The following is a 4,421-nucleotide window of genomic DNA, read 5'->3' as shown; positions in this document are numbered from 1 at the left end:
TCAACAGAAGGGGAAATAGGAGTGGCCAAGTCATATTGCAAAAAGACATGCAGAATGGGAATGATTGTAATGGCTATCTTTGAAAACAGTCCACCCATCCAGTGAGACGTGCTCTGTCAGTCCCCACAACTCAGAAAAAACCCAAGGGACAGGAAGAAGTTAAACAGTTGGCGCTGAGGTCTCTGATGGGGGAACCTGTGGGTCTATGACCATGGTGCTGCCCTTTCCCAAGTATTGTTGTCCATGTTGTTACCACTTGAAAAACCTTGATGTGGATACAGTAGCTAGGCTATACACCATGACACTGTCCTGCTGGGGTATTTGTTTCTAGCCACCTTGGACCTGACAATCTGTCCATTTTGTGTGTCACTAAAGCTATTAATAGACAAGGAGATTTTAACCTTGGAATATGACCTTTCAGAAGGTATTAAAATTATTGTGCTGAGAGAGCTTGTGTTAGTTCTCACATAAAAATATAAGCATTTTTTACACTTACCTAGAAGGGGAGATACCGTGATCACGAAGGTGGTTTTCCCAGGGTGAGGCTTATCCATTGCACTCCAGATGTGCTGACCCCTGCAATTTCTCCAAATGTAAGAAACTTGACTGCATAATTTGTGGTAGTGGGGTCTGCATTCACGCTCTCCCCTGGGGAAAAAATAAATTTTAAAATTTATCCTCAGAAAAAAATAGATAAAAAATAAGATTCATCCTCAGAAGTTATACAAGTATCAGAACATATTTTAACTTTTTAAATTGAAGTGAAATTTATGTAGTATAAAATTAGCCATCTTAAAGTGTACAATTAAATTCAGTGGATATGTAAATTCACAATATTGTACAATTATCACTACTATCTAATTCCAGAACATTTTCATTAACCCAAACAGAAACTCTGTACGCATTAGCAGTCACTTGCCATTCTCTGCTCCCCCAGCCTCTGGGAAGCCCTAATCTGCTTTCTATCTACGGATTTGCTTGTTCTGGACATTTCCTATAAATGGAATCATACAATATGTGACTTTTTGTGTCTGTGTTCTTTCACTTAGCATAATGTTTTTGAGATTCATCCACAATGTAACCTGGATCAGCATTTCATTTTTTTTTACCAATATACATTTAAATTAATTGCATTTTAATAAAGTTATGGGATAGCTTTTAAAATCTCATTGAGTTGTTTTTAATTACAGAGACATTCTGATCATGCCTCATTATTGATGTGCCTCGCAATGGATCACTCAAGTCAGGTGAAGGGGCAAACCTTGGCACTACTGAGCAGCCATCTACCAAGGATGGTAGTGTGAAGGCCCTTGTCACCATTGTTATTAATTTTAGGATTGATCATGGAGAAGGCCAGTATCAAAGAGAGTTGTGAGAGGAAACTGGTCAGTTGCTTGATAAGAGCACAGGTGCCCTACACCCAGAAATGCCCATGGCCTTGACAGTGTAACCAGAGTCACAATATTTGATAACAACACACATGAGAAAGTAACATGATAACCAGTAGGAATTTTAGCTCCTTCACAAAGGAAGAAATTTGGCTGTTTATTTTGTTTGCTTGCTTATTTTCTTATAATTGGCCTTGGTTGTAAAATAACTGTGCTGAGCATGACGGGCAGCAGAAAAGCACCTTTGTTGACAGAATTCTGAGCTGCCAGTTCCTACTAGGGTAAGAAGAAACTTCTGCCCTCTGGGTAGACTACCTGGCTGAAAAGATATTGATTACTTCAAGACCCTTTTTCCTCTGAGCACCCAGGCCTCTGTACTGTATTACACATAAGCTTTTAAAACATTTATTGATTTAACGCACCTTTATATGTATTATGCAAATTTACACTTATATATGGTCATAGTAAAAGATATTCAGAGGGCAATATTATTTAAAGTTCTGAGACTTTGCCCTGACTGGTGTGGTTCTGTTGGTTGGAGCATCTGTCTCGTAACTGAAAGATCACTGGTTCAATTCCTGGTCAGGGCACATGCCCAGGTTGCAGGCTCAATGCCCAGTTTGGGTATATGCAGGAGGCAGCCAATTAGTGTTTCTCTCTTGCATCGATGTTTCTCTCTCTCTCCCTTCCCCTCTCTCTCTCAAATGAGAATAAAATAAACCTTTAAACAAATTAAAGCTCTAAGACTTCTAGCTCCTAAGGTTTTAAAATATAATTAAAACAATCAGGCAGAGCACAAAACAATGTTATACTACAGTGATTTTTCTGAATTAAATTTGAGGGGCAATTGTGTTTATACACAGACAAGAATATACTCGTTTAAGTAAAAAGGAACTATGTACTTCTGCATTCTCTATGAATTATAATTCCTTTGAAAATTGTCCAGATAGAGCTTACCCTCTAATTACTTCAATTTATTATTCACTCAAGGTCTCAAATCAATGGATTAGTAAATCTTAGAAACTATAGTAGGTTGACACTGAAGAACAATACAATCACAGTTGATAAATGAAAATTACTCACTTTACAAAGTGGAGTAGCTTTGTAGGGCTACATAATTACTGCTATTGTTGGAAATATAAAGAGGTCAGTTTTTTAAAATAAAGACATTAGTTATTTTAATTCAACTTAGTTCAACTCATGTGTTTACATTTACATAACTATAGACGTTTAGTGTAAGAAATAATGTATCTGATCTGTAAGAATGAGTTTAAAATTTTCCATTTGATAAACTTTCTTGTAAGAAATTAACAATAAATACATCTCAAATCTTGCAAAAACCCAAATGTAATGTTTGCATGATATTTTATACTGTGATAAAATTGGGAAGAAGAAAGAACTATTTTTTAAATGAAAATTAACAAAACAATTTAATTTATTCAAGGATTTACCTTATATAGAAATGTTGAAGGAACTTGGAAATTTAGGTTATTTTCTTGGCTTTATTTTACCAAGTAGAATACAATTAAGGTCACCACTTGATAAGTGGGGTCCAAAAACTTGATCACAAAAAATGAGGAATCGTATTCATCATTTGGTGATGAATGGAAGGACCAGGGCCTTTGCAACCCAAGGCCACCCAGTTCTCAGCTTAAGTGGCTATAGAATCCTGTTACTTGTGGGGACTTGAGGAACCTTCCAACTGTTATCACTGGGTCTTTGGTCCATGGAGGCATGTGGGGCAGAGCAAATCTCAGGGGTCAGAGACTTTTCTGCTTTTCCATTCTCATCAGGCTCACAAGTCACTTCCTTATTTGTCTCTCTTATGTTGCTGAAGTCCTTGAAATATTAATGATTGTTTAATACAGAAGGGATTCCTGAAGCTTCTTTATAACTGTTAACATTTGGCCTGATAGCAAAGTGCCTTTCCTTGTTCCTTATCCCATAACTTAGCAAACCAGGACATCATGGCAATTAAAGAAAGAATTCCAGTATTTCCTTTTCTCTCATTCAAAAAATTTTTAGAGAGAGAGTATTAAGGAAACAGGACTATTGTTTAGACTTTTACAAATAGCTTAGTTGGCTTGACATGGTTGTTTACATATATTTTATTTTTACTTATTAGAACAGCGATTTTCAACCAGTGCGCTACAAGAGGGACACTGGCGTGCTGCCAAGAATTTTTACAACCTGCAATACTTAACTATTTTAGTCAGGGGACTGACCTCTTTTCTCTTAGATTGTCAAATTTTAAAAAATGACAAGAGCTAACACAACAATAGCCATCTGGTGTGAATGAATCAAAATTATATCTTTCTTGTCATATTGGTAAAAAATATATATTTTGTTCTGCTGCAGAATCTTAGTAATTAGTTTGTGTCGACCATGAGATGGAAAAGGTTGAAAATTGTGGTATTAGAGTGTAATAACCAAAAATTCTATGATTTTATTGATTACCTTTCTCCTTTTTGAGCATTTAGAAATTACCTTTGTGCACGGAAGATACTATCCTCATAAGATTAATTTTAAAAATTTATTTAATATCTAAACAGATATACCAGAGGGCAGGTCCACACTGTATGGGGACTTAAGTTTACACAATTTGGGTTGTTCTTTAAGAAAAAGAATATAAAGTTACTTTCAAGAGTGTACAATATATTGATTTAGAAAAATAAATCCCAACAAATTACAAATTTTAAAAAGCTGACAAATACCCCCAAAACAGCAAAAGCCAGCAAAACACTATTGTTGTTTTATTTTCTATTTGACATATTTACATTATCTTTTTCTTTCAACATTTTGGCTGCACACTTTTTTGATCACATCTTCGTATGACAATGATTTTGAAACATGACTTCTATAGAGGAAATAGAAGGATAAAGCACTCTTTTTTTCAGCATGCTTGGTTGAAATGTCTTATTATTGATGGTTTACAACAGTCTCTTTCCGTTTCACAAGTTCTTATCAGAACAGCTACCTCAGGAACTTCCTCTGCAGTTTCTTTCTCAGACCCTGCTCCTTGCTCTAGGACCA

General features: G+C 35.7%; 1 non-coding gene across 1 annotated transcript; it reads left to right on the top strand.

Moving 5' to 3' along the window:
* The first annotated feature begins 488 nt into the window (after positions 1-488).
* Positions 489-651, top strand: LOC149991252 (U1 spliceosomal RNA). Its single transcript, XR_016508805.1, has one exon. It is a non-coding gene; the product is annotated as a U1 spliceosomal RNA (small nuclear RNA).
* Positions 652-4,421: the final 3,770 nt, after the last annotated feature.

The sequence above is a fragment of the Furipterus horrens genome, unplaced genomic scaffold (genome assembly GCF_987537825.1).
Source record: "Furipterus horrens unplaced genomic scaffold, mFurHor1.1.pri manual_scaffold_17, whole genome shotgun sequence".
NCBI lineage: Eukaryota > Metazoa > Chordata > Mammalia > Chiroptera > Furipteridae > Furipterus > Furipterus horrens.
Note: the sequence above shows the minus strand (reverse complement) of the source record. Positions and strands in the feature narration are given on the sequence as shown.